The sequence below is a fragment of the Desmodus rotundus genome, chromosome 2 (genome assembly GCF_022682495.2).
Source record: "Desmodus rotundus isolate HL8 chromosome 2, HLdesRot8A.1, whole genome shotgun sequence".
Lineage (NCBI taxonomy): Eukaryota > Metazoa > Chordata > Mammalia > Chiroptera > Phyllostomidae > Desmodus > Desmodus rotundus.
This window is the reverse complement of record NC_071388.1, coordinates 85,181,826-85,206,420: the sequence shown is the minus strand read 5'-3', so window position 1 is coordinate 85,206,420 and position 24,595 is coordinate 85,181,826. Positions and strand designations below refer to the sequence as shown.

General features: G+C 36.2%; 1 long non-coding RNA gene across 3 annotated transcripts in view; it reads left to right on the top strand.

Moving 5' to 3' along the window:
* Window positions 1-21,726: 21,726 nt before the first annotated feature.
* The window catches only part of LOC123478449 (uncharacterized), a 40,876-nt gene continuing 38,007 nt past the window's right edge, over window positions 21,727-24,595 (top strand). For 2 of the 3 annotated variants that reach the window (XR_006653650.2, XR_006653649.2), the window contains exon 1: window positions 21,727-21,880. This is a non-coding gene — a long non-coding RNA (uncharacterized lncRNA). Of the gene's footprint in view, window positions 21,881-23,985; window positions 24,041-24,595 lie in introns of all 3 variants that reach the window. The other variant, XR_006653651.2, reaches the window with a different exon arrangement.

Sequence of the window (24,595 nt, the reverse complement as noted above, 5' to 3'; positions counted from 1 at the left end):
TAAAATAGTGTAACTCTGGGATGCCTAACATCTTAAACTATCATAAATAACATTTCCCTTAAAAGAGTTTGGGTGGTAGTCTTCTATGGAAAGGTCCGTATAGTCGCTAGAAGGTAGACCCCAAGAGAGAACTTAGCTGTCTGATACAGGAGAAAGAAATAGAGAGTAGAAATGAAAGGCATGGTGCCTATTCTAATTCTCCACTGCACATATTCTCTCCTGGTTCTCTTGCAAAAAATTTAAAAACATTATTCTGGTTCTGGGTGGATCAGAATGTGTGTGTGTAGTGAATTTCTTTCTATGTACACTGCCACCACCTCCTTAACCCCTGGCAACTGCTCATCTGTTCTTCTCTATAATTTGTCCTTTCAAGAATGTTATGTAAATGGATCGTATAGTATGCAGACTTTGGGGGTTTGCCTTTGTCACTCAGCATAATTCTCTGGAGACTCATCCAAGTTGTTATATCTGCTGCTTGTTTTTATTGCTTAGTAGTTCCTCACGGTACGCATGTAGCACGGTTTGTTTAACCATTTACTTGCTGAAGGTTGTCTGAGTTGTTTCCAGCTTTTGGCTAATAGGAACAAAACTACTTTCAATGTTCACCTCCAGGTTTTTCGTGAAAGTAAGCCTGTATCCCTCGGAGAGACACGGCCGTGCAAACACAAGTCCTGTGGCAGGCGCATGTTGACTTTGGAAGACGCTGGAACGCTATTTTCTGGAGTGACTATTTGCACGCCCACAAGCAAGATATGACGGGCTCGGTTTTTCCACACCTTTGTCGGCACTCGATGCTTCCACGGCGCTCTGTAAGCCAGTATCGGTTGTGCACACTGATAGCTCGGGGTAGTTTTCGTGATGTCTTCCTAATTTCTCAATTAATTAATACTGTTTCCTGTACTTATTTTATATCTAGATTTCTTTGATGAAATGTTTTTTATGTCTTTAGTACATTTTCTAGTTGGATTGTTTATATTTTTACTTGATCTTGATGTGTAATTCCTTTATATATCACTAAATTCTATTTGCTATTTTGTTATGTTATTTATGTTTATATTCATGAGGGATACTGGTGTCACACCTTTTTTGATTATATTGTCTTTGGCTTTTGGCATGAGGGTGGTGTTAGTTTCATAGAACCAATTGAGAAGCCCTTTTTTCTTTTATATTCTGGAAGCAAGCCCTCTTCTAACCTAGCAATCAATCCAAACATCCTCTTCTGAATGTCCATCTCTAGGTGAACCCGTGTGTGTGTCTGTCTGTGTGTGTGTGCAGTGAGCCTGTTTCTGAACATGACCTTATAGGGCTATACAGTCAGCAGCTAGTAGCTTGAATTACTTAAAAAATACCTCTTGAGAATAGGCAAATTACATGTGAATGTTTATTCCATGACTAGGAAGAAAGGTGAAAATTTTATTATTAACTTATTTGAACTATTCATGTGTTTTGTAACAAGTTGTACGATGTAGCTCTTTTTAAACAAGACACTTCAAAGAAATGTCCAGATTGCCTTGAAATTGTCTACATAGGCAGTAATTTATAAGGGATGATGTTGCCTGCTTGACTTTGCTTGTAACTTGCACTAGAATTTTGACTGTGATAGTCAATATGGTCTGCTTAAGCCAGATGCTTTTACAGAAGAACACCTGGATGGGTTTTTACAATTTAGAACTTCATGCAGAAGACTATGAAATGATCAGTTGATGGTAAGTGAAGGAATACTCTGGAATATGAACAATGAAGACTGTGACCCTCAATATAGTTTCTTACAAGTTATTACAAGAGAAAGTTATATATACACATTGTGCTTATAATAGTATCCAGTTTCTTCCTAGCTGAGGAGTTGATGAAAACCTTTAGGCTACTATGGACCTTCTTCTGTTCTAGACTGTATTTCTCTCTCCTGCATTATTCAGCTTCTGCTTCTCTTTCGTAATATCCCATAGCGTCGTGCCCCTTCTTGTTCTATTTAGAGATTATCTTGTTTGATTGAATTAGAAATTTTGCTTATATTTTTTGGACCCAGACATAATCTTAGATGTCTCTTAATATGATTTACACTGTAATAAATTATATCTTATATAGCATGCTAAAGATGCTCTGTATTCTTCTAACATTCCCCAAACATTCCTAGAGTATACTCTACAGAACACTATTCTCATGAAATATTCCACACCCATAACAAGAAAAAAATATTTAGAAAAATTGAATGCTAAACTTAGCATTGACCTAGAAATTGGGATACAAGGTAACAAAAAAGTATTTATTATCTGAATAAAATAAAAATTTCTAGGTTATTCCTAGGTTATAATTATTAGTTATTTTTCTGGTGATAAAAATCCAAATGATTTATTTTTAAAACAATTTTTTCTTAAATTTATGGGATCTGAAACATGTAAGATGAGATTATGGGGAGTAAAATATGTAATTCAATTTATATTGTTAATTAAAACTTTAAAAGGCATCGAAAGTATGTTCTTGCCTAGCTTGGTCAATTACCAGAGAGTTTTCCTCAATGGACTTAACAAATAGGAGGAAGATGGGTAGAGTACTCAGATCAGAGCTAGCTGCAGCAGACAAGTACTGCTCGTATAAAACTTATCACTGTGAGAATTTCCTTCCAAATTCATTGTTTGACACAAGACAGGTGGCTTTCCAACATAATTTACTCCAAATCAGGTTGAGGAGATGATTAAATTAATTTTTCAAGAAATTGAGTCTCCAAGGCTAGCAATTCCAAGTAACTAAATACTTAAAAAACAAACAAACAAACAAAAAAAAAACATGAGCAACATGGTGGAACAAAGCAGACTTGTTAAATTGGTGGATTAATTGATTTCTTTAAAGATGTATTTATTTCTTTTTAGAGAGAGGGAAAGGGAGGGAGAAAGAGAGGAAGAGAAACATCAGTGTGTGGTTGCCTCTCATGTGCCCTTACTGGGGACCTGGTCTGTAACCCATGCACGTGTCCTGACTGGTAATCGAGCCAGCGACCCTTTGGTTCCCAGGCTGGCACTCAATCCACTGAGCCACACAAACTAGGGCTGCATTAATTGACTTTTAATGTTTCATTTCATTTCTTACAATTCCTTTGGATATATTTGCAACTTGCCACAAAGACAAAATATATAGGCCTCTGAGGACTTATGGAAGAAGTTTTCTATTAAGTGACTAGTGAGCTGAGATCTAAACAGCGAAGAAGAGTAGACTGGGTGGAAGAGTGGTGTGGGGAGGTGTTAGTCCTGCAGAGTCTTGTAGGAGTTGGAGCCTTCAGTTTAAGGACCTGAGATAAAGCAGTGTGGCTGAAGCACAGAGACTGAGGAGGGGGCTTGGTATGGGATGAGATTAGAGAGGTGAGAACAAGATAATACTTACTGCCTTCAAGGGCAAGTTACAATTGTATTCTAACCCTAAGATCAAGGGGAAGGTGTTTCTAAATTTGAAGGGGTGTTGGTTGTATTAATTACATTTTTATTTTTTTATTTATTTATTTTTAATTATTTTATTGTTCAGTTACAGTTGTCTGCATCCCGCCCCCCCCCCCACCCCGGCCAGCACATACACTATAATTACCTTTTTAAAAGATTACTCTAGCGGCAGTATGGAGAGGTCATCAGGAGAAAACAAGAAGGCAGGATGCAAATTAAGCTGTAAATTACATTGGTGGGGGTAAAATATTCTGGTGGCTTGCACTTTGCTGACGAGAGTTGAAATGGAAAGGACTGAGTAGCATCTAGAGATACTGAGTAGCAAAAATTGATGGGAGACTGGCTGTGCCGTCTGTGAGAGAGACAGTGGAAGAGGATAAGGTGTTGGTGGAGCTGTCATTGTAGTTGAGATTGCCTAGGCAAAGAGCAGAGCGAGAAGGGAAAGCATCCTGTGACTGAGTGTTAAGGAATGTTAACATGTAGCACAAAAAAGAGACTCAAACGGAGTAGCCAGATTTGGAGGAGAAAACTTGGGGAGTGGAATGTCTCAAGCTCAGGAGAGAAGTGTGCTCAGCCATGGGAGGCTGGAAGGTTCTTTGGTTTCACAATATGAGATTATCTATGACTTTAGCAAGAGATCTTTCATTACAGAGAAGAGAAAATCCAGACTACAACAGACTGAGGAGAGAATGGTAAGTGAAGAGGACTGAGAACAGAAACGGAAATTTAGAGAACTTTTGAGATGTGGAACACTAAAAACGAGGCAACATTTGGGCAGTGATTAGGGTGTGGGATTTAGACTTGCCCTTTCTGTGAACCTGTTCCTTGTGATCTGGCACAACAGTTCTGCAAACTATTGAGGCACTGGTCCTATGGGAACTTTTTTTTTTTCTTTTGAATACTACCACTAACTTTCAATTTCATGCTAAAGAGGAAAAGAATTATCTTCTAAGCTTCCTACATCAGTCTAGGCATTTGCTGATGAACCCAGTAGTATATAACTTTAACATTATCATTTTTCTTAAATGTATCAATTACAGTGTTTAATACCATTTATAGAATGTATTTTAATTTAATTCTGTGCCATTAACTGGAAAATGTACAAACTTTTCAATAACATATTTGTCATATAAAAGGACCAAGATACTTAGTGTGTTTACCTACAAAATAACTTGGTTCATTTAGATTCAGAGTCAAAAAGTAATTAAGAATCTGTGTTAGAAAGGCTTTACATGGTTCCAAAAGGGTCTTTTCTACATTAATGACCTGAGAGTTGGTGATACTTACATTGCTATATTATTTCTGAATTGTAATACTATAATAATAATTTTATTTTTTCTATTTTCAGAAGATATCATTATATTTGTGTTTTCTCTGATTAAAATATTATCTCAGTTGGAATATAAATGAAATGTTTCACATTAAAGGAAGGGGGAAGAATAACTATTTTGCTTGAAATTCATTAGAATTAAAAATAGTGCTTCAAAAATTAGTGTATTGAAATAACATCTCAAACATCATTAAAATTGTTATTTGATTCTCCAAGCATTATGAAAAAAGATGTACAATTAAGGGGGTAGGGAATTTAATTGCTAATTTTTTCCACCTTGAAAATTCACCTGTTAGGAAGTTACCAGATTTTTCAATCAGACTAAATTTATTAGAAGAAATTTAAGTTTAGGAGAAACATAAGGGTAAGCAAAACTCTATTGATAATGCTTTCATTTTGGAAAGAAGTAATAGAAGTGTGAAGGGAATAATTAGTGCAAGGACATTTGGTAAGAGTTTATGCGAATCACAAAAGAAATTATTTGAACTCAAAAACTAACCCATTTTTTGTTTCTTTATAAGAATGTTTTTCTCTCTAGCATTGTGCTTTATAACTTTTATCTTAGAAGTCTAATAAGTGACTAGAAATCCTAACCCATTCCCAGTCTTTTTTCTATTCTGATGAGTTGCCTTTTCTTTTATGAAAACTATGGCTGCCACCCTTACTGAATGAGTTATAAAGTCCTCTCGTGTGTCAAATATTTATTCAACATGTGTTGCATGGCAATGTACCGTGTGCCAGACACGGTTACAAATTTAAGGTTTAGTTTCTAATGAAGTGAAGTGGGCACTGAAATATGTAAATTCAGCTAGGGTTACATGGGCTGTAATAGGCAAACGTGCAGGTCTTAATGGGGCATCGGAGCAGATGGGTCATCAGAGGTGCTGGACAGATGATCGGAGGAGTAATCATTCAGGCTTCAGAGAAAGGGTGACCCCTGGAGAGTTGTACAGACGACAGGAGTTCACAGGTAAGAGGACTGACGAAATGGGATTGAATATTAACAGCAACAAGAATGGTGTAAATGAAGATGGGAAGTTGGCAACAACCTGTTTCAGTCCAAGAATTGTCAGTAGTGTGATGTGGCTGGAGCTTGTGATTGGGTAGTGGTGCCACCGTGGTCCGTGGTCCCCAGGCCTGCAGAGGGCATGGAAGAGCTTTCTCTGACAAGTTTGTTCTCTGGGCCCTGCGAAATGGCAAACTTGAGGAGTTATTTTGTTGTTGTTGTTGTTGTTTTTATCAGGGAAATGTCATAATAAGGTTTGGATTTTACGGATGTCCTGTAGGCAGGTATGTAGCTGAAGTATGTGAAAGCTAAAGACCAGTAAGTCTACTGCCGTGCTGCATAGTGGAGTTAACATGGAAAGAATACCATGGAAGGGGAGAGAGGGCGGATCGCAGACTGATGAAATAAAGGCTTCAGAGTTTGCTAATTGATCGTATATATAGATAGGAAGACACTTTCAGGTTTCTGAAGCCTGGTACAGTCTTCTGCAAAAAGGGAGGAGCAAATTCATTTTAGGAAGATGGAGAAGGATCATACTAATCAGTTTTTGTACCTGTTGAGTTTAAGCTAGATGTCAAGTAGTCAGTTGCATATGTAATAAGTCTGGCATTCAACAGTCTAGTCCAGAAGGAGAAATAGATTAATGAATGGGTATATTGAGTGCTTATGATGTCCCAACATTGTTTTAAAGTATATTAATTTATTTACTTACCCCTCATGAGAATCATATGAGATAGTGATTTTCATTTCCACTTTACAGCATCACTCAGCTAGTAGGGGGCAGAGGCAGAACTGGAATCCAGGGAATCTGATTCCACAGCTCAGGCCCTTAGCCATGACGCCTCACTGCTTCTCCGACGTCTGAATCCCTGATACACGGAAAGAAGCATCCTGGGAATTAAACATTTAGTGGCAATAAAAAATATTCTACAATTTCAATTAAATCATTCAAAGTGCTCATCTTTTTCATGAAAATAATTTATCTTAAAAAGATATTTAATCTTAAAGAGGAAGGTAAGATTAAATTTCTCTTCTTAAATCCAGTATTTCTATTAAAGGAAACATTCTCATAGACAGTGATTAACCAGAGGCATATTTGATTTATTTCATTATCTTCGCCTCACGTTCAATGAGTACTTAATCCTATCAATCCTCTCACATCTGGCTTCTAACTATGCATTCTCTTACAGTTATCTAAATTCATAGCCTCATTATTTTTTTTCCTGGACTATTCCGATAGCCTCTAAATTGTCTTTTTACCTTCCGTATTCCTTGCTCCAAATTTTTCACACAAACAATGGTCTATAGTACAACTTAAAAAGCCACCAGTTCCACAAAGATTTTTATGTTATACATAGATTGTAAAAGCCTCAAAGGGAGACACTGTTTTTATATCTTTAGCTCCAATTCCTATTATAATCATTGGCACATAGTAAATTATTGGTAAGGTTTTATTGAATAGGTGGGTACATGGATATTATTTCTCTCCCACATTGGTGATATTTTTAAGTGTTAATATCATAGTGTTAAGTGTTAAGTTATGTGAGATAAGCTTCTATTACTTATTCTTAAATTGAATATAATTACCTAGTATAGGGTACTTTCATAACAAGGTCCAATACATGATTGATGACTGAATGGATTGTTAAGCCAATCAATTAATAAATAATCATGGGTAATAATAGAATGCTAGTAAGAAGAAACATAAATTCTCATTAACTTGTAAATAATGGCTATTTGAAATTCAGTAAAGCCCTGGCTGGTGTGGCTCAGTGGACTGAGTGACAGCCTGCGAACCACAGGGTTTCCAGTGCGATTCCCAGTCAGGACACATGCCTGGGTTGCAGGCCAGGTCCCCAATAGGGGGTGCGTGAGAGGCAACTGCACATTGATGTTTCTCTCCCTCTCTTTATCCTTCCCTTCCTCTCTCTCTAAAAGTAAATAAAAATAAAATATTTTTAAAAATCAGTAAAAATTATATGTTATGCTTTAGAAAAAGTATCTAAAATATATTTCTCTACATTTGTTATACAATAAAATAATTCTAAAGCAAATGACTTAAAAATTTCTCATTTTATGGTCATATTCACACTTAAAAATTAATTATATCTCAAAACATACCTTATGCAAACAGAGCATATCTGTTTAACTTTAGAAATAAAACAACAAAGGCATAATAAAATACCAGTCAGAACTGATATTCAGTAAATGTTTCCTTTTTTTGTTGTTTTTGACAAGCATGTTGAAATGACATTTGACTGGTTAGACAAGTGTTGTAGTAAAAATGTGGAAATGTCTTTTTGGCTATATTATAATCAAGTATATTGGAAACTGGGTGAGTGCTGCTTCTTGAGTCACTGTCAACATAGAAGCCAAATCACCATCTTCCTAAGTATTATTTGGATTCACATGGTAGTTAGTGGTGGTTGTGGGTTAGTGGGAGATGTAGATTGAATATGACACGCAGACAATGGGACTGTAAGGACGTATGGGAGGAAAAGTTCTCCTCTACCCTTCTGGGGTCTCCAGCTGGGTCTATAAATTAAACTGGCATAAGACAGATTAATAGAAAAAAAATACAAAATTTATTAAATTTTTACCTGTACACGTGAGTCTTCACAGGAGATTAAAGACCCAAAGAAGTAGCCAGAGAAGAAAGCCTTTATTTTTTTTTTTGACAAAGAAACATTAAGTTTGTAAAGAATTTATAAGACAAATAATTTGGGCTAGGGGTAGTAAATTGTGGAGAAGCGACTAGGAAATGGGGTTAGTTTAACAAGGTTGGTATGCACATGCAAGTTGCTTAGCTTAGATTCCCCATCTCTGGTGATAAAAATCTCCCTTCCTCTAGGGCTAGGGAGGGTGCCTTTCACATGGGAATTTTATCTTTTGCTTTATAGGAAGAAAAAGGAGGGCCAGAGTGCTCTTCTTGCACCTGCTGTTTCTCAAGTGCCTTTATCTCAATAATCAATATGCCAAGGTGGCATATTATGGGAAGGCATGCTCCTCCCTTCCTTAATGAAAACAGAAAGAAAGAGAAGGTTTACAAATGATTCAGAAAATGATCACAATAGGATCTCAAGAAATCTGAAAGGATTTTAATAAGAGGTTAAATTTAATCATGTAATTTAATAAGAATCAATATACCTTGTATCTACAAATATCTATTTTTTAAGATTTTATTATTTATTTTATTTTTAGAGAGAGGGAAAGGGAGGGAGAAAGAGAGAGAACCATCAATGTGTGGTTGTCTTTCATGCACCCCCTACTGGGGACCTGGCCTGCAACCCAGGCATATGCCCTGACTGGGAATTGAACCCATGACCCTTTGGTTCACAGGCCGGTGCTCAGTCTACTGAGCCACACCAGCCAGGGCTACAAATATCTATTTTTAAGAAGCCATAATTCCTAGTATCACATGCAATAAAAAGTTAAGGTAAACTAAACTGTAGATTATTGGCTCAGATTTTTATACACGACTTATAAAAATGTTATTGCCATCTTGAGCTGTTTCACAGAGGAATGGAGTTCCAGTCTAATGATAACCCTATTGTACTTTGTACTAATGAAGCAAAAAATGCAAAGAAAACAATCACAACAGTATTGTAAAAAGCACCCAGAGCATTGTTTCCAGTTGTAGGCACTAAAATTGAAGTGTCCAAGAAAATGTTAATGGGACGGGAATGGTGATGGAAAACCATGCTTTGAGGAAAGACTGATGAATTTAGAGATATGTGGTTTGGAGAGGGAAACAGTCAAAGATAGAATATTTGAGATGATTTCAAATATTTGAAATAGAGATTATCCTTGTTCTTTGTGAATTCTAATGTTAGGATGAATCTGAGCTCCAAAAACAAACATTTTACCTAAATAACAAAAATAATTCTTTTCAAAAATGAGCTAATCAGTAAAACAAATGAACAAGCAAAATATAACCAGAGACATTGAAAAAAGAACAAACTGTCAGTAACCAGAGGAAAGGGGAGAGGGGGATAATGGGGGGAAGAATGGGAAGGGTAGTCAAGGACCATGCATAAAAGACCCATGGACAAAGCCAAACTGGGGGGGTGGGGGGCGGGGAGGATTGAGGGTGGGAGGTGGAGGGGGCAGCAGTGGTGGGGAAATGGAGAAAACTGTACTTGAACAACAATAAAAAAAATAAGAAATCTGTGTAGTGTGGAGTGTTAAAAACTAAAAGGAATAAAATTTCTTTAAGTAAATAAAAAGGAATAAAAACTAAAAAAAGTTTTAAAATGAATTTTCATGAATTTTTAAACAATTATTTATTGTGCAAAGATTGGTGTATGTCCCTGGCATCCCAAACTAAGTAAAGCATGCTTGCTGCTTTCAAGGGATTCACAATCAAGGGAAAAAATCTAGTCTTGTATTTATCAAAATATAGCATAAACCAATTTTGGCAGTAATAACGTATCTGTTAAGAAAATGTCCAAATACATGTGTGGCCAGCAGAATTCAAAGATGGCCCTCGGTGTTTCCCGTTATTAATTGTATGATGGCTCCAGCTACACCAGGTATTTATCAAGTACTAACTAAGAAATTGTTATGAAGGTATTTTGCTGATGGAATTAAGGACCCAAATCAGTTGACTTTATGAAAGAAAATTTATCTTCGGTGAGCATGACCTAATAAAGTGAGCCCTTAAGAGGGACTGAGCCATTCCAGGAGGGAAAGGTTTGGTGACTAGGAGGATGTGACACACCATAGCTGACATGGTGTTGGAGAGGGCCATGTGGCAAAGCAAGCAGATGGCCTCTGGGGACTCAAAGCAGCCCCTGCTGACATACGGCAAGGAAATGGGGAAGTCAGTTTTCCAGTTGCAAGGAAATGAATTCTGCCAATAAGAAGAATGAACTAGGATGAAGATTTCCCTCCACAGGAGGGCCTCCACAGGAGGATTCAGGTTGGCTGATACCATGATTTCAGTCTTGTGATTCTCTGAGCTGAGAACCCACTGCACATGACAGATTTCTGACCTACAGAGCTGTGAGTGAGGATGTGGAGAAAAGGGAGTGCTTGTGTTCTGTCAGTGGGAATGTAAAATGGCGCGACCACAATGGAAAACAGTATGGAACTTCCTCAAAAAATTAAAAACAACTATATGTGATCCAACAGTTCCACCTCTGGATATGGAGTCAAAGGAAATAAACCACTGTGTCGAAGACATATCTGCACTCCTGTGTTCACTGCAGTGTTGTTTATAATAGTCAAGGTGCGGAAGCACTCGAAGTGTCCGTCTACAGATGAATGAGTAAGGAAATGTGATACACACACAGACGTATATGCACAATAGAGTATCATTCAGCTTTAAAAGGAATGAAATCCTGAAATTTCCAACAACATGGATAGACCTGGAGGTCACTGTGCTAAGTGAGGTAAGTCAGATGGAGACAGATACTGTATGATCTCACTTCCATGTGGAATCTCAAAAACTGAACTCGGAAAAGCAAGTAGGTCAGTAATTTTCAGGGGTAGGGGCAGTGGGTGGTGACAGGAAATGGGCAAAGGTAATCAAAGGGGACAAACTTGCAGTTACAAGAGGAGTAATTTCTAGGGGTGTAATATACAGCCTGGAGAGTATAATTAAAAAATGCTGTATCATTCATTTGAAGTTGCTAAAAGAATAGATCTTAAAAGTTCTCCATACCTGTATGTACACACACCCACACGTGTGTAAATTGTAATTATCTAAGGTGATAGTTGTATTAACTAACCTTACTGTGCTGATCATTTCATAATATACACATACTAAATCAAATCACATATTGTTAAAGTTATACAATATGATCTGCCAATTATATCTCAATAAAGCTGGAAAATATTTCTGTAAAATTTAAATAAAAGCTAATACAATATGCTGGTTGGCAATTATCATATATGCCCCAGACATCAGTTGGGGAGCTTCTAAGACAGGCTTTGAGGGTGAAGACAGGCACTTGTCTTTTGTCTCTGAGTTTAGAATGGGGGTCAGTTGCATAACAAATCTATTTGATACATTACAACAGCAAGTGAGGTCTGTCAGTGCCCCAAGCCCAGAGATGCACATAGAAAACTATGAACAAGATGCAATTACAGGAGACCGTTCTGCGTGGCGTGGGCCCAGCTCCCACTCAGAAAGGCCAGTGGGGAGAGAGGTCCAACACACAGGACCCACACCCAAGGATAGGTTCTCCCCTGCATTGTACCGAGGCCACTTTGACGCTTTTGCTAAAACTCCCCCACCCTGAACTGAAGCTGCAGACGTTTACTGCGTATCTTTAAAATAACTTCCTAAAATCTATGCTAAACCTTCCAAGGACAAGTGTAACCAGTTCAACCACTTTTCCCTTTACAGTTGCAAATATCTTTCCTTTTTGAGTAATTAGCAACATCCTCTCCTTTGTTTTCTGTAAAAAGTAAGCACTTAAAGCAAACCTGTGCACAGTAAATGAGGACCATCCTCAATGTAATGTGCCCAGAAAAGCAATCAAAGCCTGTCAAGGCAAGGGTCGGGGTGCTCTCCCCTTGAGAGAATGGCTGTGCCATCCCTTTTCCTCCACAGGACTCAGTAGTCCGTGTGAATTTGTCTTGTCTCAGCCACAACACCACCACGGACACTGCGGGCCGGTGACCGCAGTGTGCAATGTCTAGCAGCATTTAAATATCACATTCATCCCAGGTGGCCACCTTTCTGGTGTATTTATTTCATTAGTATGTGGAAGAATGTACATACTAATGAAACAAATAGCCAGTAGCTCTTCTGATTAAGCTTCTATTGCTCTATGACTTCAATGGAAGTCATTCTGAAACAGACACTGTCTATAGCAGTTTCGTAGGACAAAGGAAAAAATATGTATCCATGAAACTCTAAATCCATAGAAAATTTGCCCTTGAACTATGATTTCTATCTTTCATACATTTATAAAACATATGTTGTAATTGCCCAGAAATCAATGCATTATAAATGTCTTCCTGTTTCAATGACATAATTGACCTTCATATATAACTAGATCCATTTATTTAAAAAGTATTTTGTTTAAACTTAAAATTATTATAAATATTGATTCAGGCTCTTTCAAAAGGGAGATGTCAGAAAGAAAACCAGGAGGATGTTTCTCAACCTACTCTCTCTGCAATTCCACGTGGGGGTAACTGAGTTGCAGACCCTTTAGCTACACTGTTGTCGGTCAGTGAATTCAGTCAGGGTGTGTGAGTTTGGAGGCGCCTATGTCAGGTATACTTTCAAAGACCTCAGACCAAATATGTGTAATTAGTTTCTATCCTCTGGAACACTTTTTCTTAGAAGGAAGTAATAGCCAAATGCCTGATTAAAAGAAGACCTCCCTCCTGCAAAAACAAACATACAAACAAACTTCTGTTTCCCTGTTCCAATTTTTCAAGTTGCAGAAGAAAGTATAACTTAAATTTCAAGTGATGTATAAATACTTCTACTATAAGAAGAGAAACATCAACTTTAATAAGCATTTTCACTAACCAAAGTAGCAAAGATAGTTTTATTACTTGTTACTTTGAAGAGCATATACCTATGAATACATATATGAATATACATAAATACAAACATATCTGTACATACATGTATGAGAGAGATTTTTGGTAGTATGAGGGTCTGCAAATGAATGTTTCTGAAGGAATTCTTTCATAAATTTTTATGTTGATTCAACCTTCTAGGTTAAATTACAATATGTTGCTGCCCATTGTCAGGCCTGCATTTTGCATAATATTCCACAACTTGAATTATTTTTCCACCTGTTGGGCATAAGTTGTGAATCACCATCTCCATTTACGAGGTGGCATTAAGCAACTGTCTTGTTTACAAACACACTGTACTTATAAGCAAGCATTCCTCTTCTCAGTTGTAAAATGTCCTTATCTGAAGGTGAATTTCCTTTCAGCTTGAAATGTTTCTCAGCTTTGCTCTTTCTCCCTTAGCTCATTAGCATGAAGTGACTGGCCAGTTAAGCTCCAGACAGGGCACCATCTTCTGTGTGTCTATCAAGGAGTAGGTGCCCAATGAAATATAGCCTAAAGGAAATCATAAATGTTTTGAAATTTGATAAATTCATAAGCCATGCTACTCACTGAGGCCTATGGGAGCTTATACATCATAAAACACCACTGTAAAACTAAATATTTCACGCAGTTAGTCACGGCTGAGAGCACACAGCGGAAAGTCTGGTTAAAGGTGGGCTGTGCTCGTTGCCTTAGAGTCGGCGCAAGCTCTCGGAGCAGTTTGCCTGTTTTTCTAGGCAAAGGGAAGAGCACAATCCCCGCTGGCTTTTAGCAGTCCTTTATTTTAGGTTCCAGGCGCTGGAAATAATCTCAAGTTCAACTCTGGGTTTCATTTGTTCTCTCCCATAACTTTCTCTCCTTCTGTCACCCACTCTGTGAGTCCCGTTTCCCACCAGATAGGAGTTTAGGAAGGAATGGCCTGCGCAGAACGTGGAGGGTTGGCCGCACAGCAGGATCAGCCTTAGCAATTTCTTGGCTCATTGTGTCTCCACCTCAGCTTTCAATCCCGAGACACAGTTTTCAATGGGTGTACCACAAGAGTTTTACAAACATTCAGTATCTGACTATTTAGATAGTCAGGGACACTGACTTCTCTTCCCTTAGATCGTCAAATAAAAAAATGTCAACAGCCAACACAACAATAGCCATCCGGTGTGAATGAATCAAAATTATACCTATTGTTTGTCATATTAGCAAAAAATGATGTCTTTTTTGGTGTGCTGTGAATTATAGTAATTAATTTATGTGTGCCATGAGATGAAAAAGGTTGAAAATAGCTGATCCAGAGCAACCACATTCAATTCCTCATTTATTCTTTGATACTACTGTGTTTTATTTCACTAATAATTGCTTTTTATATTTTCTTCCTGCTGCTATGATTGGCTCTACTCTATTATTCTTTACCCAAGTTTTTAAGGTAAATGATTAAATCATTTATTTTCAGTTTTTCTTCTTAATATAAGCATTTTAGGTTTTGTATGCTTTCTATGAATATATAATATTTAACATAGCAAATTTAATACTGACTTTGCTCTTAGTCACCTGCATTTTCACCACATTGTCTGCTGGTGGCTTTCTAAATTTTTCTGTACATGGTGCAGAAATCTTGGATACGATCATTGTTTTCTATCAGTTTCAGAATATTCTCAGCCATCATTTCTTCTAATATGACTTCTTTCTTTTTAAAAAACATATTTTTATTTTTAAATTATAGCTGATATTAGTTTCAGGTTTACAGCTTAGTGGTTAGACATTTATATAACTTATGAACTGATCCCCCCACTAAAGTACCCACCTGGCACCATAAAGAATTGTTATAAGAAGATAGTATTGATTCCAATGCTGTGCTTTCCATCCCTGTGTAAACACATCCCTGTGTTTACTATTGTGTAACTACCCATTTTACTTTTTAATCCCTTCACTTTTTCACCCAGCCCCCCAGCCTTCCTTCCATCTGGCAACCATCAGTTTTTCCTCTGTGTCTATGAGTTTGCTTCTGTTTTGTGGTTTATTTTGTATTTTTAGCTTCCACATATCTCTCTCATGAGATCTATGTTAAACTTTCTAATCTTTTCCTCCATGTTTCTTCTTACTTATATGTTTCATTTTTTCTTTCTGTCTCTCTTTTTCTTCATAACATCTTATCAATGGAATTATTAGGATTACACTGGTGATACAATACAGTTGCACAGGTTTAAGGTGTACGATGCTGTAGCATAGCATCTGTGTAATGTATTGTGTATTCGCCCCCTAAATCATGGCTCTTCTCATCTTCTTGCGACTTTTTCTGTCGTGTTCGCAATGTTTTAATGTGTCACGAGACGTATTTTTGTAATTATGTATTGGTATATTTCTGTGGTTAATAGCTAGGGGTGGAATTGTGGGACCAGAGGTGAGATGTATTTCTATTTAACTGCGTAAGAACGAACTGCCCGGTTGTTATCCGGTGTTTGTACACTTTGTATTCCCAAAATTACCTCTGGGGCTTTCAGTAGCTCTACCTACCACCTCATAACACTTAGTACTGTCAATTCTTTTTATTTCAGTCATGTTAGCAAATTAATACTATATTTAGTTGTGATTTTGATTTTTGGTTCTCTGATATTTAATAACATAAAGTATCTTCTCTTGTGCATATGGCATTTTTGATCTTATTTTCATAAGTGACTATTGAAATTATTTGCCTATTTTTATTGCATTATTTCTCCTTTTGTCATGAATTATTGGTGTTCTTTATGTTCTGATATTACTCATATATATATATTACAAATATATATAATGTATATAAAATTATATATAATATATAATATAATATTTATTACATATATATACTACATATATATTACAAACTTTTGCCCAATAGAGTCTTTTCTTTTTATTTTCTTACATCATTTTTTGAAGAGCAGATAATTTTTTATTTTTATTAAGGCAAATTTATTGTCTTTTAAAAATAGTACATTTTGTGCCCTTAGAAGCTTTCGATCTTATTCTTCTTTTATAATTCTGTTGTGGTTAGTCTACATTTTTTGTATTTCTATGTATATTTGAACAACTTTGTCATTCTCTATCAAAAAACTTACTTTAATTTTTATTTTAATGGGTATTGCATTTATAAATCCATTTTCAATGATTAACAATAATATGAATCTTCTAACCCATGAACATTGCATATTTATTCCTTTATTTAAGTATTCTCAGTGGTATGTTGATACCACAGCTCTCAAATGTAGCATTTGCCAATTCCCATTGTATATATACTTCCACCACGACACATTTCTGGCTACTAATGTGATGAGACTGAGCGCGACATTGGAAAAGCCAGTAACGCAGGCTCCAGTGTACCGTCCGGACTTCATTCTTCATTGACATAAAGTAGTGGTCCTGCAAATCATTGTTTATTTTTCTAACAATTTTATTTTTTTGAGACTATCATAAATGGTATATATAATTTAATTTCATTTTACAGATGTTTAGTTCCAGGATAATGATGATACTGTTTATTTTTACATTGGTCTATATTCTGTTACTTTGCTTTATTCACTTATTAATTCTAGTGGGATTTTCTGAAGATTCTTTAGGATTCTTTAGGTATAAAATGCTCTGAGTAGAGATATCTTTATACCTTTTATGTCATTTACAGAATTTTCCTTTTATTTTTTCTTGCCAAAATTAATACTTACACAAATTTTGTAATTTCTACCTGTCAAAAGTAAGTCAATGAAGAGCTACCTATTATTTAAATTAAAAGTTAAGTATTTGATGGAATATTGGTAGTGTAAATTCTGACCCAAAACATATAAATGAAATATTACTATTAGAAATTCCCAAACAAAGCATGTACTTTTTGATACCTCAGTGATTTTTCATATATTTGGTATGTGTGTACTCATCAGTAGTATTTATCTAATTTTAGAAAATTTCCATCATTCAAAAAAAACCCCTCTGTTTGTATTAGCACTTAGTCCCAATTCTTTCCTTCTCCTATTCCTTGGTGACCACTATACAACTTTTTGTCTCTACTGATTTGACTATTTTGGATATTTCATGTAAATGTAATCCTGTAATGTGGGGCCTTTTGTATCTGTCATCTTTAACATAATGTTTTAAGGTTTATTTGTGTTGTGACATATAGCAGTACTTTTTATGACTAAATAACATTCAATTTATGGATATACCACATATTGTTTATCTCTTCATCAGCAGATGAAATTTTGGGTTACTTCCACTTTGGGGGTATTATGAATATTACGGCCATAAACACACATAGAAATTTTTGTGAACATGTTTCCAGTTCACTTGGGTGTATAACAAGAAGTAGAAGTTTTAGGTCATATGATAATATCACATCCAACTCTTCGAGGAGCCACCAAAACAATGGCAGCGCCCTTTCCGTTCCCACTAGCAATGTCAGCATGTTCCAATTTTTCCACATTCTCACTAACATTCATTATTTTCTGGGTTTTTTTCTTGATGACCATGCTAGCTGGTATGAATTAACATCTCACTGCAGTTCTGATTTGTTTTTCCCTAGTTACTGAAGATGTTAAGCATGTTTTCACGAGCTTATTGGCCATTTGTATATCTTTTATTGAAAAATGTCTATTCAAATCCTTTGCTCAATTTTTAGTTGAGTCATCTGTCTTTTTGTTGATTCCAAGGGGTCTTTAAATATATTAGATATTAGACCTTCATCAGATACGTGGTTTCCAGATACTTCTCCCATTCTATATCTTTCACTTCCTTGATAATGTCCTTTGACACAAAATCAATTTTAATTTTGATGAAGTCTAGTTTATCTATGTTTTCTTCCTAAGTGACCTTGCAAACAAAAGTGTCCACTTTAGTCAACTCTTTTCCCGCATTTGTCTGGTAACAAATATGTTAAAATGTAATGCTGTTTACAAGCAAGTAGGTAGCCTCATAACTTCAAATGAAATGGTTCCAGGGGAAAAGAAAACAAAACAGATCTAAACAGTATATCAAAATACCAAGAGACACTGAAAAACAATTTGGAAAGATGCGTTCGTACTAACTGAGAATTCTTCTGTTACTGGACTTTCCTTGAGGGTGCATATAAACTGTCCACTTTAATGTTGTCCCATTCCAGCGACGTTGGTCTGGCCTTCAAAGCAGAGTGTGAAAACAGAAAAGACATTTCCTGAGACAGTACTATAACTTTCTGCAATTCCTCCAGAATCCAACTGCCTCATAAATATTCTTAACATGACAAGTTGTTAGGTCACTTTTATGAGCTTTACTGTATCGAGTTACCCGTCATTTGGGTACTCTGGCCTCTCAGATTTTAGTAGCTCCCTGTGCTTAAACCATAGACCCCTCTTTGAATCTGTTAAGAAAATCTTTTCCTCTGGCTCTTTCTTATAGCCTAGTGATGAATGGCTGGCTGGTGACTCCTGTGGCCAAACTGGTTCTAAGTTTCGTGTTAGTGCCCTGAAGTGTGATACATAGGAACAGTTTCATTACCTAAAATGTTGCAGAAATATTTTTCCAACTGTGTCATAAATTTAGTTAGAATCTAAAAATTAGAATAATTCTGATAAAATAATCAAGATGTACTCTAACAACTCCATTTTTTTGTTAGGACCGAATGAAAATACCTAAATGTTTCCAATCTTCACCTTTAAACTTTCCCACTAGTTACTTGTGAGTAGAATCTAGTAACTAACATAATTTGGATAGTTTGTGATCCTTGGTTTCTCTCATCAATTTTTAGTTTCAAGAAATCTCTCTTATCTCTGCTCCTTTTCAACCAGGCTTTTAACAGAATTTTAGGCTTTTGGTGTTACATTTCATACGTCTATAAGTTGTGCCACACTTTGTATGATGTCAGATGAACAAACATTTGAAACATCTAAGTCACTTTTAAAATTATTTTCAGGAGAGAATGCAAATTGAATTATATTCCCACTGAGGTTGATGGATTAAGGCTAAAATACATATTCTAAAATTTTCGTGGCAAGTTGACGCTACAGCAGCCTGCCACAGCAAAAGTTCAGAGAGAAGCAAAGTCTTATCAGCCCTTTTACTGACCAACTTGAATCTAAAGAAATGCAACTATTGACCAGCACCACTGCAATCAGGGATCCGAATATATCTAAAAAGGGGAAACCTGTCAAAACCACCAGTCTCCTTGATTCCAGGAAATTAAAAATGATTCCCCTAAAACAATTCTGCTGCCCGTGAGCGTGGGTTAACCAGTCATCTTGTGTTATGAGCTGGGGACTGTCATGGACTCTTACTTGTAACATTTGCTCTGTGAAACAGAAGATTGAGAAGCACCCAAGTGAAAGTAATGGATGCAGAAGAAGACATTCTTTTTAGTTAGTGTTAATTTAACCTTTTTCTTTCTGCAAATGGTATCAGGCAGGATTAACATGTAAATTTTGCAGAGATTATTGATTAGATTAACTGTTCAGGATTGCACTACTTTCTTTTTTTTCCCTAGGCATATGTACACTAAGCAATTTTTAAATTGATTTGTCTGGAAAATCTTTTAACAGAAATTCTCCCCCCACCTAAATGAATTAGACAGAGATGGGGATATTAAATTGTTGGCACAGGAAACAGTAATTATAAAGAATCACGTAACTTTAGATAGTATACCAAATGCGATTAAGGACTAAAGTCAATTGCAGGTGCCTAGCTATCTGTCTCCCAGTAATAGTACACAAAAAAAGAAATACAAGAAGGGAAAATAAAGCTACATAGAAATCATCCCCTCAGAACAATTTGAAGACAGAGAATGCTGAAGTTTCAAATGACTGTGAATAATAATATTAAAAAAACCTTACCAAATCCTTGCGTATGGTCTTTCACATTTCTGACCCCACCCCTGGCCCTCTCCTGGGATTTTTGGTGAGCAAAGACAAACCATGAAAACTGCAGGGAGGACGGGAAAAGGAAATTAGAAGAGGGACCTAATGTTGATCTGAAATTATTGTATGAAAGACTAGCCTGCCCTAAATCTGAAAATACTGAAAAAAATTCTGGTCAGTGAAGAGCATGAACAATAGGAAAGGGATCACAAAACATGTGTGAATTAAAGGGGTACCTTCAGAGGTGGATGAAGGAAGAGAGAAGCACTCATTCATGATTAGGTAGTGAGGGCAACGGTGCAAAAGGGGAAAAGGGGAGGGTCCTGTGAGAAAAAGAGGGCTCGCCATCCCTTTCCCAACTACTACCAAACAAACATAAGACTGGCAAAAGTATCTGGACTTTGCTAAATACCCCCCCCAAAAAAAAAAAAACCACCCAATGCTATTAAAATTAGGGAAAGTAAAATGGACAAATCCATGTAGAAACCCTTGGTTCCCACAGGAGGATGGGATTGACTTGTTTGAATGATGCTGGAGTCCAGTAAAGAACTGCACCCCACTTCTCTGGGATAAGTAGGAACTGCACCCGCTCCTTGATAAGCAGGGTGTTTGACAAAGAGGCGGATTTACAAGGAGGCTCTTTGACCCTTCTAATTTAACCATGTGTGAAGGCAGCCCATAATATTGGGCCTTAGTGTTGGGTCTTTTGCCACACATCACAAAGAGACTTTCAAAGAAGTGAACTAACCTAAAACACCTCAGAAAACAGTATTTTGACTCCATACTGTAAGACTAAAGAAATAACTACTTCAGTACTGTACTCTAGTTATTAAATTTTTTCTTGGCAAAATTATGAGTTATCAATTCTGAAAACACTTTGTGTATGCTAAGATTAAACAAATAAGCAGATTTTGGGCAGGTAATAAGAACCAAGTATCTCACTGGTGGAGAAGGATGATACAAATAAAGAAAAGGGGGAGGTTTGAAAGAACTCTGCTGGATTGGACAATTACATACGCAGGGGTGTCAGCTCATAGGATGAATAGACACAGAGACAGACAGACTGATATGCAGGTACTTAGGTATATAGGTAGAAAATTAAATGTGGACATGTATGTGTATGTATGCATGAGTTAACATACATGCATGTATTTCTAAACTTCCTGGGGAGAGTGCCTTGAAGTAACTTAACTTCTGTAGTAAGGAACATGCTTAGTGCTGAATTCATAGTTTTTAAAGTCCATTTTGTAATAATGGTAAACATGGTCCCTGGGAGAAATGGTCGAGTTTAGGAAAAAGGGGAAACTTATGAGAAGCTCGTAGTGCCGGAGAATAAGGAAGTGTTGAAAAAGATAAAAGGGCACGTGAAAGGAACTTGCAATTGCCAAATCCAAAACAATGTGAACTTCAGTGGTAATGGTAGTATTTATAATGACGATGTAATATAATCTTATTGTAATTATAACCAATGTAATTACAACCTTAACTTCGCAGTGGAGACCTGTGGTAGAAATGACCTGACCGAGTGACAAAGGTAAGGTAATAAGGTGCGTCAACACCAGGTGCTTCCCAACGGGCCGTACTGAGAAGGGCTCGTCACTTCCGTGGTACTGTTGCCGACATACATAACCTTAACCCTGAAAAAACAATCCAAAGTAAATGAAACAACTGGCAAGTACTTTTCAAAAGTTCCAAGGTCATGAAAGACATGAAAAATGGAGGAATTTTCAGAACTGGAGAGACTAAGGACATACAAGTGAGTACGAAGTGGAATCCTGGATTAGATGCTGGAAAAAAGGGGGGGCATTCATGAAAAACTGATGAAATTTGAACAAGGTCTGTGTTTAGTTAATAATTTTGCATCAGTATTAGTCTTCTGATTTGGGTGATTGTGCTATGGTTGTATAAGATGTTAGTGTTAGGGAAGCTGAGTACAGGAAAGTATAGGACAACTCTACTATATTTGAAACATTTCTATAGGAGAAAAGCATTACAAAATAAAGAATAAAAAGTTTTATTTCAAAATCTGTACTGATTTTGCATATCTCATTATATAGTAAATATTTCCATATATAGAAATGGTTACTTAGTTATTTAGCTCTGGCTAAATATCTATTGCCATTAAGCTTGTCACAATATGAGAAAGATTTTGCATAGGGGATTATAGGTGTTATTCATATAAGTTACAACTGTGTAAGTAACACTATTCATCAAAACCAAAATTTCCTTCAAAGTAAGATAAAGCTAATATGGAGTGGAATAGAAAGAACCATGTTTGAGTCTGAAGATGGGCATTAGAGTTGTGATAAATCCAATTACGTGTTAGAATTATAGGAGGGGTCCTGACGAAAACTTTCAGAGAACAAGTGTAATGCTTCTGTGTCTGCGGCATTGCCTCTAGGTTATATTCTTTCCAAATAGCCTATGACAGAGATTTGTCATCTGTCTTCATGATGTTCAAAAGTTGCAACTTATCAGTCTCATAGATAGTAAATTGGGGCCAAATGTAAGAAATTCACAATGTTATCACTTACTATAGGAGGCAAGAATTGTAGAGGGGAGTATAGCTTTAAATTACTCATACATCTTTTCTATTTGTCTATGTATGTATGTATATATGTATCTATTCAGTATTATAATACAATACAACCCTCTGTGAATCTCAAATAATTCTTCAAATTTTCCTCCAGGTTTTTCAAGAAAGTCCTCATTATCCTGCCTGCCCTCCTTAACAGTGCAGTTAGCTCTTCATCATTAGTCAGAAAATTCTTGAAACTGTATCCCAATGTTTTGGTGGGTTTCAACAACCATCATAGAATGTTTTAGACTTGTGTGCATCCATTGCTTGGGATACACTTGTACTGCTAGTGAATGGAACAGCTGTTGCAATTTCAAGAAAATTAAAATGTATCTCTTCTTTCCTCTCTATCTTTCTCCCTTTTTTTCTTTTTCATTCTCTATTTCTTGTGTCCAAGTTGCGCAACATTCGTGACACTAAGAAAGACTCCTGAGGGTAACTCTTTATCAATGCAAAGGACCCATTAGTTCTGCATGGTACTAGTCATCACACATTTCTGGGGCAGTTAATCAGGAATCACAGTTTTCTGTCATTAGATCAACCCAAAGAAGTAGGTGCCAACCTCCTGTGAGCCTGAGATTTGTTGGAATGTAGAGGTCTGTTAATTCCACTAGGCCCTTCCTCCATATAAAATGAACGCTCAGAATTATTTTCAGTGGCCATAATAGGGAGAAGGTTGGGAAATCTCATATATTTATCACATGCCAGGCACATAGTAAATGCTCTATCATTGTCAACAATAAGGATGAGCATCATTTTAGTTAGTAGAGAATCACAACCTTTGTTTAGATGTCTACAAAATTTCACAAGGCATACTAAATTCTTTTAGATATGTTGAATGGTAAACATAGCAGTGCAGAATTGCCTAATTTATCATCTCAATAGAGATGTTATTTGATAGTTTGGTCATCCTTGAATGATGACCAACAGGGGGTCAACTTTAAATTCAGGTCCTGACCCTTAATTGACATATCATTTATTTCCTCTATTTTATTAAATTTATTGGGGTAAGACTAGTCAATAATGTTGTATGTGTCCAGTGTGCAATTCTATAAAATATCATCTGTAATTGCGTTGTGTGCTCACTAACCAAAGTCTAGTCTCCTTCCATCGCTATCACTTAATTTCTTTTTGTCTACCAGATTGGGTCTTCTTCCATGATAATGACATTTTTAGGGTGACTCTGTTATAATGACAAATACTTAAGAACTTATTAAAGTTTTTCTCTGCAAAATCTCTCTATTTTTGAATAATATAATAATAAATATCATTTCTTTATCAAGGTCATCAAAATGTGTCAAAGGAAGGAGTGTCCAATATTTCATAATTTAACTTCTGGTAAGCTGAAAATGATTCTCTGGAATATAACTTTGAAAAATTCATGTTTTTAAAGCAGGTCCTTGAATGCTGTTTTAACATTTCTTCATGGGATTGATAGGATCCAGACGTCTTTGCAAACAGACTTTATCATAGGCACTTGTAATTCATCATTGCTCTTGCTCTCATTAATCTCTTTTTCCTCAGAAATAATACCACCTGCTTTAACTAGTACATTTTGAAAACAATAAAATGGTGTCCCTTCAAGTTGATCTATGTGTCTCAAATGTGTTTAAGATAATTTAAAGCCTTTGTCACTTATCCATCTTTTGGATATTTTTTTCTAAGAGGGAAAAATAATATATATTGTCAGCTACTTTTCCTTTTCAAAGGATGTTTATTATCTGATTTATAAAATAAAGAGACAGAATGAAAAAAGCAAAGAAACTTAAATAGCCTATTAAAATAGAATAACACAGTAAAAGGAAGAAAGGAAAGAAATGAGTGAGGAAAGGAAGGAAGGAAGAATAGGGGAGGAAGGGATGAATCTTGAATTGAAATAGGGCATTAAAACAG